The sequence below is a fragment of the Aotus nancymaae genome, unplaced genomic scaffold, assembly GCF_030222135.1.
Source record: "Aotus nancymaae isolate 86718 unplaced genomic scaffold, 86718_ANA_hifiasm-v0.15.2.pri h1tg000051l, whole genome shotgun sequence".
Lineage (NCBI taxonomy): Eukaryota > Metazoa > Chordata > Mammalia > Primates > Aotidae > Aotus > Aotus nancymaae.
In genome coordinates this window covers 13,453,514-13,467,234 of record NW_026988465.1, presented here as the reverse complement: position 1 = coordinate 13,467,234, position 13,721 = coordinate 13,453,514, and the positions used below count along the sequence as shown (strand labels likewise).

The 13,721-nt window shown below is 41.3% G+C and overlaps 1 protein-coding gene across 5 annotated transcripts in view; it reads left to right on the top strand.

Moving 5' to 3' along the window:
• LOC105733862 (uncharacterized) overlaps positions 1–13,721 on the top strand; it is a 435,752-nt gene that overhangs the window by 172,729 nt on the left and 249,302 nt on the right. For all 5 annotated transcript variants that reach the window (XR_010337548.1, XR_010337547.1, XR_010337546.1 and 2 more), the window contains one exon: positions 7,360–7,490. The gene's annotated coding sequence lies outside the window, so the exon portion shown is untranslated. The remainder of the gene's footprint in view (positions 1–7,359; positions 7,491–13,721) is intronic.

Sequence of the window (13,721 nt, the reverse complement as noted above, 5' to 3'; positions counted from 1 at the left end):
GGCGGTCGGTGCACAGTGTTCATTTTATTGTTATGCTTTACAGGTTACATACATGTTAGTGCATTTTTTTGTAGGTTACAAACATTGCATGATAGACTTTTTTTCTTTTTTTGAGACGGTGTCTTACTCTGTAGCCAGGCTGGAGCACAATGCCGTAATCTCAGCTTACTGCAACCTCCACCTCCTGGGTTCAAGCAGTTCTCCTGCCTCAGCCTCCCGAGTAGCTGAGACTACAGGTGCACGCCATCAGGCCCAGCTATTTTTTGTATTTTTAGTAGAGACAGGGTTTTACCATGTTGGTCAGGATGGTCTTGATCTCTTGACCTCATGATCTGCCCGCCTCGGCCTTCCAAAGTGCTGGGATTACAGGTGTGAGCTACTGCACCCGGCCAATAGAAATATTTTTAAAATGATAGCATAAGTCAGAATTATTGCTTGTGTTTCTTTTTCCCATCTCTATTTCCTAACATTCTATAGTCTCCAGGGAAGGGGCTTGAGATCACACAGGAGTAATTAGAAGGCCTGCTTCTGACAGTGTCGCTCCTTGAGTGGTGGAGGTATTAGGGGGAGGCTGACAGTGACTACTGCGCAAAATGAGCTAGGAGACGCGGGAGCTTTCTGTATAGCGCTTCCTACCTAAAACCTAGAAAATCTTGGGGCCTGGAGGAAAGAAAATCCATCAAATAAAGGCTTGCTGACATCTTGGAAAACCCATATTCATTGTCCCAACAGTGACTAATACTTTTTTTTTTTTTCCTCGCTCTGTCACCCAGGCTGGAGTGCAATGGTGCCATCTCAGCTCACTGCAGCCTCCGCCTCCCAGGTTCAAACGATTCTCCTGTCTCAACCTCCCGGGTAGTTGGGATTACGGACATGTGCCACCACGCCTGGCTAATTTTTTGTATTTTTAGTAGAGATGGGGTTTCACCATGTTAGCCAGGATGGTCTCAATCTCCTGACCTTGTGATCTACCCTCGTCGGCCTCCCAGAGTGCTGGGATTACGGGTGTGAGCCACTGTGCCCAGCCAAGTGACTAATACTTCTGAGCAGGATATTATGAGAAACCTGTTCGTTTGCAGCCCGCCGTTCGCTTCTGAGCAACATGTGGCCTTCTGAGTGAGGCAGGAGTTGGCATGTACATGATGATGTAATATGTTATGCAGCCAGGCACATTGTCAACGGCTCAAGGGTTCAGTCTTGAAAAATTAAAGGCAGATATGTAAGAACTAGGCCCATGTAAGAACTAGGCCCATGTGAGAATAAGAATGACAATGGAAATGGAAAATGTAAGTTGGGGCTGATGTTCTGCTGCTTCGAGTACTGAAATTCTCTGCTGCTAGGATTCATCATCACTGAAGTGCTGACCTGTACTGGGAGGGGTGGGCAGAGCTCTCCCGGGAATTTTCACTTATTCTGAAACAGCTGAGCAGAATAATGAGTGACAGGCTGGTGGCGGGGAGGTTGAGACTTACTCCGGATTTCCATTAAATGAGTGCATGGAATCAATACCTAACTAAACAGTTGTCTTGAGAACACCCAGTGGCCCCTGGGGGATTTGGTATTTTCAGACTAATTCTCAGACAGGAAAATGCTCAGCATGACTATTTTTTAAAATAGTTTCAACATCTTTTATGTAATGCTGATGCATCTGGAAGTGAAAACACTGAGTTTCATTTCACTAAAAAAATGGATTTTTTTTTTTTACTTTAACCTTTAACTTGAAATCACAATTAGTGGCCTTTTCACCGTAGTCCTAGAGTATCAAAGTGTGTGTATTCACCCACACATCAAACCAGGATTTACTGAGAGTATATTCTGTGCAAAGAACTGGGTGTGCAGGTTGTTATGAAAAATACAGAGACTTTGTAGGGGCCCCTAAGGAGCTCATAGTCTAGAAAGGGAGACAGATCATTACACGGCAGGAAAAATGCAATATGTGTGGGAGCCTGTCACAAAGGAAGTGACATCGAGCTGAATCTTAAAGGAAGAGCAATGCTTGAATGAATGGGGACATCCTGATGGAAGGACCAGCCTAATGAATGAAGAATTTTGCCTTGTGGTGCTAAGATTCCATCAGATGTTATGACACAAACATAAGCATCATGATAATGAAATTAATAGTGAATTTAAATGGAAATGAGCAAATTAAGACTTTTTTGGCTTTGTCTATTCTACCTTCTCATTTTATTTTAATTATGTTGCAAAGAACCATATACTTAGGGTAAACTGGTCCATAGTTGTGGCCAGGGAATAGAATTATAATTCAATTTAAAAGGAGTTTAATATTCTCATGGTAAAAGAAAAGGTTATAGCTGGGCGCAGTGGCTCACACCTGTAGTCCCAGCACTTTGGGAGGTCAAGGTGGGAGGATTGCTAGAGACCAGTAGTTTGAGTACAGCCTGGGCAACATAGCAAGACCCTGTCTCTACTCAAAAATTAAAAAATTAGCCAAGCATGGTGGCATGTGCCTGTAGTCCCAGCTATTCCGGAGGCTGAGGTGGGAGGATCGCCTGAGCCCGAGAGGTTGAGGCTGAAGTGAGCCGTCATCACACCACTCTCTCCAACCTGAGAAACAGAGTGAGACCCTGTCTCAAAAAAGAATGTTATGAATTTACTATTTTTATACTTCTCCTATAACTCTAGTACCTCTGAAGAAAAGCCTCAATCAGAAATATGATTTGCTTTGGGGGTTTTATCTTTTATCAGAGATAAATGTAAATTGAGAATAGAAATCTCAAAGTGTAATAATGATAGTGTTTATATTTCAGTAGCACATCATATATAAAACACTAGTATACATTATTTAAATTTGACCAATATGCAAGAGGAAAACAATATAGGGCAGAATTGTAAGTTTGTTTCGTAAAATAACTATTAACGGTTCATTCTGTTCACCTATGTACTGGTAGCATTTGTGAACAATTCCTTCTTATTTTTTTTCCAGAATACTGTTGCAAAATAGACTTGCCTCTGTTTTCCTGTTTGCAGCCTATCTCATTAAATTTCTGCAATTCTAAATTAGAATAGCATCTGATAGACCACATGTGAAACGTGCTTGTTATTAACTCAGACATTTTATGACATATTCATTAGTCAAATCCTTAGTATTTATTTATGAAGTAACATTACTCTGTCCAGTAATTAACAGAAATGGACGAATATGTATCTCTAACTTGTTTTATTAGCAAAAGAAATAATTTACAGTAAGTATTTATAATTATGTCAGCTCAGTGTTTACAGCACTTGAATGGCAATAGGTATTGTTTCTGTCATGTAGATTTCATAGTTAATTTCTGTACAGAAATGCTTTGCTGTTGACGCTTTGGTCGCTCCACACACATATCACAGATTACCGAAACAATCATTTGTCCTGCAGCTGCAACGAATAAAGACTCTTCCTTATCTTTAATTTTCTGACTGCCTCTCTAGCCATTTTATGTCCTTACACAGATGCTAATGCTAATTAATGGTTTAATATGAAAAATACTGACACATAAAACTGTTACGTTTTGCCCATGAGTTGTAAATTCAACTTAGTGCCCTAACAATAATAATGATAGCGATAGTGACTGTACCATCAATATTTATAGGGTGCTTCTAGTGTATACTGAGCTCTGTGCTAAACATTTTCCTTATGTAGTTTAGTGAACTCCCATAACCCTGTGAGGTAGGTGTTATTGGCCCGTTTTACAGATGAATTTGTAATTATTATGCCTTACAACATTTAATAATAATATTCTCTATTAATAGTTTATTTCAGATGTCTAGCTCTGAAATTTGCAATATGAAACGTGAGTGTACGTGTGATATATATAAAATATATATAAATGTATATATATAATATATATGTGTGTGTGTATACACATGTTTCTTTTTTTGTTTTAATTCAACCAATATTTATTAACAGTTTATGTGCCAGGCTGCTGTACTAAACTCTGGGGTACCATGATGAGGGGACACCTCTTTCTTTCCTTCAAGGGACTTACGTTGTAGTGGGAAAGATGGATTTGCTTAAGAAAGAAGTACAAAAAAATATGATAATGGCTTTAATAGGGTTAGATACAAAGGTTATAGAAAAATGAGACAAAAGGGCCCCAGCTTCCCAGAAGGCGTCAGGGAGGTCTTCATAGAAAGGCAGCCCCAGCCCTGAAATTTGAAGACTGAGTGAATTTGAAAAGATGATGCCTGGAGGGAACAGAAGAGAGAAGGGTGTGGAGATGAGGGAAACAAGGCCGGGTCAGGGATCTACAGGGAGGGACCCCATAGGTGCTGAGGGTCAAGTGCAGCGGGAGGAGGGACACGGATGGCTGGGGTCAGATCTCAAGGAGCCTTGCATATTATCCAAAGGAATGGAGATGTCATACTCTGCGTGCTGGCAAATGATCTACAGATTAATCCAATAAACACTAATTAAATCATTACGATTAAGGAATGACCTTCCCTTCTTCCTACCTTCTTCCCTCCCTTAGTCCTTCTCTCCTTCTTTGGCTCATTTATTCACTCAACAGATTTTATTGAGCTCCCATAACGCGTACAGTACTCCATTGAATCCTGAAGATGAAGGGTGGGTGAGAGTGGACACAGTTCTTCCCTTCTGGAGTTTATTGATTTGTGGAGGAAAACAAGCATTAATCAATGAGTCAACCAAAAAATGTAAAATTACAAAGATGACTACTATAACCAGGAAGGGTGAGTCTATGTAGGTGTGTCATAGGAGGTAGTGACCTGGCTGGGGAAGTCAGGAAGGCTCCCTTGAGGAGAAGAGGACTGAGCTGAGAGCTGAAGGAGAAGAGAATACAAGGTCATTTGATAGAAGGAGTGGGTGATTTGAGAAGTCTTAGCAAGGAAGAAGTCATGCGCAAAGGCTGTAAGGCCTGGGAAAGCAAGGTCCTTTTAAGGAATTGAAAGTAAGCCAGCCTAGGTATAGTGCAAGTTGGAAAAGAATGCAGGGGCTGGATTACACCAGCTTTTGGGGGCCATGTGTAGAAATGGAAAGCCGCTGATGTGTTTAGGCAGGAGCCAAGGGGCAGTGGGGTGGCAGCGGGGAAGCGGGGAGACGTGTTAGGGGAGCAGGGGAAGAGTCCAGATGAGCCAGGGTGGTGCAGGGGAGGAGCAGAGGGAGTTGAGGCATATGACTGGATGGCTGAATATGGGGCATGATTTGGAAGAGGAAGACGTCAGAGTGATGTTGATGCCACCGCTGAGCTGGGGAACATAGGCAAGGGCAGAAGCCATTCTGCTTGGATTTCCAGATACCGTTAGGGGATAGATGGGGAGAACATCACAATGGAATTGAAGCTCAAGGTTGGCCTTGAAAAATGAGTAGGAATTTTCTTTTTTTTTTTTTTTTGAGACAAAGTTTTGCTGTTGATGCCCAGGCTAGAGTGCAATGGCATGATCTCAGCTCACTGCAATCTCCGCCTCCCGGGTTTAAGCCATTCTCCTGCCTCAGCCTCCTGAGTAGCTGGGATTACAGGCACCTGCCACCATGCCTGGCTATTTTTTGTATTATTATGATTTTTTTAAAGTAGAGAACGAGGTTTCGCCATATCGTCTAGGCTGCTCTCGAACTCCTGATCTCAGGTGATCAGGAGTTGGCCTCCCAAAGTGCTGGGATTACAGGCGTGAGCCACGTCGCTTGGCAGAAAAATGAGTAGGAATTTTCTAGATGGCAAGGAGGGGAAAGGCATGTTAATCAAAGGGAGTGTTATATGCAAAGGCAGAGGCATAATCAAAATAGGGCAAGAAAATGTCTACACATACACAAAAGGAGAGTTATTGTGGCATCCATAAATAATTTTGTTGATTTCTTGATATGCTCATATCCATGTTGTGTTGCAGTGATTATGAGATCTGTATTAGTATGTAGAGTTTGTAAATAAGTAAGCATGTTTAAGTATTTTTAAGACATGGCTATACTATATATAGAAATTCCTCTCTTCATTTTCATATCTTTACTTTGGAATTGACACATGCCTTTTCATTTTATTATCTGATTTGTTTCTAATGAAATTTAGCTGCTTAGGCAGGACGTGGATTTTAGGTTTCTGCTTAGTGTTTTGGTATCTGGATTTGGGATTACTTAGCATTTTTAATTTACTAAAATAACCAACTTACATGCAATTGAAATGTGAACATGTTGGTTTCCATTGAGCTTGGGAAATAAAATGAAAGTACAATCAAATAAAAAAATTAGTAATTTTAAGACTTAGGTGACATATCACTCTAGGGGAAATGAGGTGATATTGATTTGATACTTTTTTTTTTTTTGAGACAGAGTCTTGCTCTGTCACCAGGCTAGAGTGCAGTGCTACAATCTTGGCTCACTGCAACCTCTGCCTCCCGGATTCAAGCAATTCTCCTGCCTCAGCCTCCCTTGTAGCTGGGATTACAGGCATGTGCCACCATGCCCAGCTAATTTCTGTATTTTTAATAGAGAGAGGGTTTCACCGTGTTGGCCAGGATGGTCTCGATCTCCTGACCTTGTGATCCACCCGCCTCAGCCTCCCAAAGTACTGGGATTACAAGTGTGTGCCACTGCACCCTGCCATGATACTTTTTAATACTAACTACAGAAGTGTTGATCGCAAGATCAGCTTTGAAGTGATGGGACAGCACTAGAATCCTAAGCATGGCCTCTGTGAACTGTTGTCTCAAACTGGCTTTAACATCTGTTGGCTGTGTTTACTCTCAGTTTTCTTGTCAATAATGCAGAGGTAATCATGATTCCTAGCCACCTCACAGACTGCAATGGGGTGGGCAATGTGCATAAAGCCCTTAGCACAGGGCCCAGCGCATAGTAAATGTTCATCAGTGTTCATGATGACCTTGGCCATCGCTGACATCATGTCCTAACTGAGTTATCAACAAAGAGGCATGTGTAGTCTCAAAAGTGAAAGTCAGGCCGGAATGGTAAATATATGCACAGAATTTGCATAATTTTGTGACTAGAAGGAATCTTAGAGAAAGAGAGCGTCAAATTCAGCAAGGTTTCTGACATTTTCTCTGAAGAACTGATTGCTTTTTATTTCTTTGAAATCTTAGAATCATTAAGCAGGGAAGAGGGGAAGGAACAGGATTATTTTGATAGTGATGTCCCTAAGGTGAGGAGATGGGAGGGAAGCAACCCCTGGCCAGAGCCCACTCATTCCTTGGGTTGGGGACCTGCTGTGTCTCTGCCTGCTGAGTTTTTGACATTCTGATTGAAAAACTGCGTGTGAGAGTGTGTGTGTGTGTGTGTGTGTGTGTGTGTGTGTGATTATGCAATATAATGTTTCCCGTTTCTGTGACTTCAGCGAATGTGAACGAAGACCACAGAAGCTGCCTAACTCAGTGAGAATATTGTTTTTATAATTACAGGTCTAGGCATTTTTCATTGAGATTCTCCACTGCCACCCTTTCTACTCAAGCAAAATCTTCGTGAAAAGATCCGCTGCAAGGAACAGCTGATAGCTTACGGTTCTTCATTGTGATGAAAGCACATGGTACAGGTAAACGTCTCTAAGATCTTTAAAGGGAAATAATTATCATTGAGTTGTAATATCCTCAATATACGGGTGGGGGTGTATATATATATCTGGTCACACAAGCATACACACACAACATAAACATGTATCTATATGTTCATGTAGACTCCATCTTTTTTTTTTTCACTGTCCCTTTCATAAAAATGGAACCTTTGCTTTTTTGTGGGAAAGGAAATAACTTCTACTTATTTTGAGGTAACTGGTTGGGATAGATGACAAGGCATTGCTGATAATTCTGAAAGCTGTGTTCATGAATTCACCTAGAGAGACGACCATCAAATGGTAGTAGAGATTGTAGCGGTCCTTAGTATAGATTGTTAAAATACTGTTTTTCTTAACAATATAATTCGGAACATTTTTCATAGCAACAGATATTTTTCTACAATATAATTCTTAATGATTATATAATATACCATTGAACAAATACTCTAAAATTTATTTAATTTATATCCCTTCTAAATGGACAGTTAGACGTTTCTGATTTTTTTCGCCTTTTTATTTTTCTGAGACCAGGTCTCACTCTGTTACCCAGGCTGGAGTGCAGTGGCACAGTTTTGGCTCACTGCAACTGCTACCTCCAAGTCTCAAGTGATCCTCCCACCTCAGCCTCCCAAGTATTAATAGCTGGGACTACAGGCGCAGGCCACCATGCCTGGCTAATTTTTGTATTTTTTTTTTATAGTGATGGGGTTTTGCCATGTTGCCCAGGCTAGTCTCAAACTCATGACCTCTATCAGTCCTCCTACCTCAGCCTCCCAAAGTGCTGGGATTACAGGCGTGAGCCACCACGCCCAGTCATATTTTTGCTTTTATGATACCAAAAATATTCTTATAGCTCTGTATTAGTTCCCATTACAAATGACTTCCTTAAGCTAATTTCTTAGCAGCAGACTGTTAAATGTAAGAGTTGTCAAGTTTTAAGGCTTTTGGTAACTTGTTGCCAAATTACTTTCCAATAAAGTCATACCAGTTTATATTTCCAGAGGCAGTTTATGAGAGTGTCTGCTTCATACAATTTTCCAATGCTGGGAATTTTGAAAACAAAAAGAGCTTTTGCTAACTGATTATGCAAAATAATGTTTCCATGTATTTTGGGTTTTTGGTGTTGGGGGGTCATTTGTTAGTAAATTGTGCTGTTTTGTAGAACCTTCCTCCATTAGGCAGTAGCATGCTTGAAACTTACCAGATTTCGACAGTTCAGAAATAATATTAAATCCAGAAGGAGTAGAAGGGTCCTCAGGAATTTTAAGTTCTTCCTTTCTGGCAAAGTATTTTTAGACAACTATGAAATCACTAGATAGCAATCATTTTTCAGTAGAAAGCATAGTTTTTCATTTCTTAAAATGAGCAAAAATGTATTTAATAATAAGCCTTTATTAGACATGTATCTGAAGTTACACTGCTCATTAGTTTAAAAGTATGTATGTGTCTATATATGTATGTATGTATATATGTATATATATATATATGTCCAATATCGGGAACATGATTAAATATAACTATGTTAGTGCCATATGATGCAAAAGCTGTAGATAAGATTGCAAGCTTCAGGCTTCCTGGGCTCAAATTCCAGCTCTGCTGTTTTCTCGAAGTGTGACATTGGGCAAGTTACTTTGCATGTAAAATTTGGATAATAATAGTACCCTTCTCCATTGGGTGTTGCTGCAGATAATATATATGAAATGTCTAAAATTGTTAAAAATCCTATTTCAGAAGTATTTAATCATTTGAGAAAATGATCAGTATAGAAGTAAACAAATGTAAGGTATTGGCACAAACCACAGTATAATCCTAATCTTGCAAAATTACTTTGCCTCTTTTTCCTCCCTCTTTTCATCCTCCTCTAGTCTCTGAAAAAAAAGAGTTTAGCATACTTCTGAATGACTTTAATTTGTATTAGTGGGGTAATCCCAGTCCTGGAGAGACTGCCTGATGGGAGTCTTCAAGTCAGAGACCTATTTTTCCCAGAGCTTTGAAACCATGGCTGTCTGCATCACCTGGCTAGCGGCACGCTTGGAGCAGCCGTTGGGTGAGAGCAGGGCTGCTTTCCCACCCGGAGCTGCCTAGCTCCTGTGGTACACCAAGTGCCTTGGGCACAGAGAGAGTCCCTCACCGTCTGGCACCATATGTGAGCTGCCCTAGTTGGCTCATCTCTTTCCGTCATTACTAAATAAGCTTCATTTCACTAAATAAATGAAAGCGAAGGTAGAGGAAGAGACCCCCCGACCACCGCCCCAGCTCTTAGGAAATGTGTGCTTTATCCTACAGATATACGAAGGGGAAGACTGTAGGCTTGTGAATCTCTTGACCCTCTGGCTCCATCATAACATTGAAAAGTGAAAGGAAAAGCGGTCAAGGAATTATTTGGCATGAAGGGGACAAACACAGAATGACTTGTGTGGCTTCAGCCTCTGCTTTTCACTGGTTTCCCTGTAACGAGCTTGTGTTATGTGGACGCTGCATTCGTTTTGGCCCTAATTTCTGGTCTAATTTGAACAGCTCTGTATTTCTTAGCAGAAGAGGAATATCTGAATTCCTAATTAAGACATGTTAGCTTAAGAATACCTCCTTCATGTGTCATAAATCATTTTCCTATAAGTGATGATGAGGATGAATATGAAAACAGAACTTGGATTTATACACACGTATGTTATTTCAACAAAATTAATAAGTTCATAGAGGGAGAGAGGACAACAAATGAGTTAGCAAATATAGGTCAGGGAAAGAGTTCATAATGTTCTGCCAGATTCTGATGAGGCACCTCGTGAGTGTAGGTAGAAGGCCTCACGTAATGGTAGTGGGAATGGTAATCACACTTCCATATGGAACATTTGGTATTTGAATAGCACTTGGCTTCCTCCGAAACTATGAAATCGATAGAGACTCAGGGAGGAAGAAAGGATTCTCTTGCTGTGGATCACTGGCTGGTGTGCAGAAATATAGACGTGTTGGTTATCAAGGGTTTACCAGAATGAATGTCTCTAGGGAGGCAGGAGAGTGGGGAATACTTAACCATATTAATTGTGCTGCGACCTCAGATCTGTGGTCAGCAGTTTTTGGTTGTGTTCGTATACTACACATGGTTGCCTAAACCGTTTGTGCACTCATGTACAAGACCTCTCTACAAGACCAGGCAAAATCATTGTTGAAATGTCAATTTGCAAAGTCCCACGGGGACCTTGGGGTGCCTTACGATTTTGCCAGTACAAAGTTAAAGCACAACTTTTGAAATGTGAGAAATGGAAACAACGCCTTTTATTTTAATCCCATTCATTTATCACTGATTTATTAATTTAGCAAAGGCCTTTCTAGGGGCCTCTGTGTTCTAGTATAGGGCTAGGCATTGAAGATAAGGGAGGAGAACAAGGTAGACAGGAGACGGGCCCTAATGGAGCTTATAGTCCTCAGGGAGATAGTCAACACTATCGTAACTGGCTTGAGTGAAGAGGAAAGATGAAGTGGGCCATTCTAAAAGGAGGCATGGTGTGCATCTGAAATTGGAAACTGGAGAAACCAGTGGAGAAAGACCTGTTGATCTGGAAGGCATAGAACAGAAATAACCAGAGAATAGTCAGGGACTGACAGTGAGGTTGTGATTGTTGACAGCTGGACCCGGTTGAGAACTGAAGAAGGCAAGGAGAGAAGCGGACTGTCAGACACCCCCTGAGTGCACAGCTGCTAGGGCCAGTAAAGATGGTGGGGTTACTGATCTCTCAATTTAGGTAATGTAAAAGACGCATCTTATCGACAATCTATGTCCTTAAGAAATTGTGAAAAGAGTCTTTTACTTTTTATGACTAAACAAACATGTTAGAAAGATGGATGTTGCCGGGCACGGTGGTTCACGCCTGTAATCCTAGCACTTTGGGAGGCCAAGGCAGGGGGATTGCCTGAGCTCAGGAGTTCGAGACCACCCTGGGCAACATGGTGAAATCCCATCTCTACTAAAATACAGAAATCTAGCCTGGAGGTAGTGGCATACGCCTGTAATCCCAGCTACTCAGGAGGCTGAGGCAGGAGAATTGCTAGAACCTAGGAGGTGGAGGTTGCAGTGAGCCAAGATTGCACCACTGCACTCCAGGCTGGGTGACAGAGCAAGATTCCGTCTCAAAAAAAAAAAGAAAGAAAGAAAAAGAAAGATGGATGCCACCCTGTCTTTATCACAGTATGGTGATATTTTTATTAACTACCCAAAGGAAGAATTGAGATACACCAGAACACATTTACCTTATCGTCTTACTAACTATATCCATTTTCTTTACCTACTGTAATTCACCTTAGAGAGTGAGATTCATGATATAATTAATCCTACCTTTTGTACACACACATAATTAACTTTATTTAGTTCACTTTAAGCAGATTTTAGGTTCCAGATCAGAATAGCCCCTCCATTTGTCACATCTGACCTCTTTACTATCTGGTACCCTTCCACGCAGCATCGTTTGTGGGATTGTGGTTCTTCTCACCTTCCTCCCTCCATTCCTGGGTGCTTTTAGTGGTCTCCTAAATAACAGGATCTGCTCAGAGATTTCTTTTATCTCCTTAGGCCTTGACCTGCGTTTGGTAAAGGCTGTATTTTTAGCTTTGGATTTACTGTCTTTGGCAAACCTTTTTCTCTATCTTATCCCTCCCTAGTCAGCTGCTCTCTTCAGGGGCTGAGACATCTCTGCCAGGTACTCTACCCGATGTTTTTTTCTTTCTTTAAGAAGTCCAGTTTAGTTGCCCATTTCATCCCCTACTCCGCGTCCATGCACTCGCCCAACACACACACACACACACACACACACACACACACACACACACACACACTGTGCATTATGGAAAGTGGGGTGTTTCCCCCTTCAGGCCCTGTATGTAACCCACCCCACCCCTCAGCTCTTAGGAAATGTTTGCTTTATCCTACAGAAACACAAAAAGGAAAACTGCAGGGTTTCAAGTTCCTCAACCCTTTAACTGCATCCATATCATAAGGTTGAAAAGGAAAAAGCAAAAGGTTGAAATGTACATTTCTAAGGTTAAGAAAATCTTGCTGATATTAAGTGTTTAAAATACATGGCTGGGCGCAATGGCTCATGCCCGTAATCCCAACACTTTGGGAGGCCAAAGCGGGCGGCTCACGAGGTCAGGAGATCGAGACCATTCTGGACAACATGGTGAAACCCCAACTCTACTAAAAATACAAAAAATAATTAGCTGGGCATGGTGGCTCGTGCCTGTAATCCCAGCTACTCAGGAGGCTGAGGCAGGAGTATCACTAGAACCAGGGAGTCAGGAGGTTGCAGTGAGCCAAGATTGCGCCATTGTGCTCTAGCCTGGCAACAGAAGGAGACTCCATCTCAAAAAAACAAAAAAGAAAAAAAAATACAGACTTCCCCAAAATGTATCTTTCAGCATAAATGTGCCCTTCCCTTTTCTACTACCCTTCCTTCAATCTGTAGATAGCCTCCATAATTCATCGCCAGTTTGGGTAAAAGCATTATTTTGAGACATTTAATGATTTCTTTTAGGAAAAACAGAAAATATGGGGTCAAAGATTCAAAAGTACGTTGTGTTTTATTTTATTTTTATTTTTTATTTATTTATTTTTTTTGAGACGAAGTTTCGCTCTTGTTACCCAGGCTGGAGTGCAATGGCACGATCTCGGCTCACCGCAACCTCCGCCTCCTGGGTTCAGGCAATTCTCCTGCCTCAGCCTCCCGAGTAGCTGGGACTACAGGCGCGAGCCACCATGCCCAGCTAATTTTTGTATTTTTAGTAGAGAAGGGGTTTCACCTTGTTGACCAGGATGGTCTCGATCCCTTGACCTCGTGATCCACCCGCCTCGGCCTCCCAAAGTGCTGGGATTATAGGCGTGAGCTACCGCGCCCGGCCACGTTGTGTTTTATATGTAGGCATAGCTTTTAAACTATTTTGGAGTACTTTAGAGTTTTAAAATACCAGGCCTCTGTATGAAACATTTTATTCTTTGTAAGTTTTATAAATCATATGATTTCTATTGTCAGTATGGAAACATTCACATAGTTGTAATAACGCTAATGAAATAAGGTAGACTATTCCATCATTTACTCTTCAACCACATTAGAAAATGGCTGATATCAAAGCTTACAATTTTGTCTTTCCTGTTGGAACCCTAGAGCAGACTGCCGCACAGACCTTCGCTGGAACACGAACGCTGCTTTCAGTGTTGGCAAACCA